Below are 374 nucleotides of genomic sequence, written 5' to 3'. Positions count from 1 at the left end.
GCGCCGAGCCCCCACCTCGCAGGCAACGGGGGGGGCCACCGCCGCCGCCACCTCCCGCCGCCTCCACCTCCCGCCGCCGCCGCTCGGAGCCGCTCCGCTCGGCAGGAGCCGCCGCCGGCCCGGGGAAAGGGGGCGGCCCGGCGGCAGGGGGGAGGGAGGCGGGCGGGAGCGCTGCCCCGTCCCTCCGTGAGTTTTCCGTGAGCCGGTGCGAGGGGATGGGGGGCGGCCCCGGTGCGGCGTGAACCTGCCCCGCCGGCACCCCCGGTTGGTGGGCACGGCAGGAGCCGTCTGCCCCGGGGGGGCTCCGCGCCAGCAAAGAGGCCACGCAGCCAAGCGTCCCGTCACCCACCCGTGGCCCTCGGTGGCCACATCGA

Source organism: Calidris pugnax, unplaced genomic scaffold, assembly GCF_001431845.1.
Source record: "Calidris pugnax isolate Ruff unplaced genomic scaffold, ASM143184v1 scaffold20, whole genome shotgun sequence".
NCBI classification, from domain to species: Eukaryota; Metazoa; Chordata; class Aves; order Charadriiformes; family Scolopacidae; genus Calidris; species Calidris pugnax.
Note: the sequence above shows the minus strand (reverse complement) of the source record.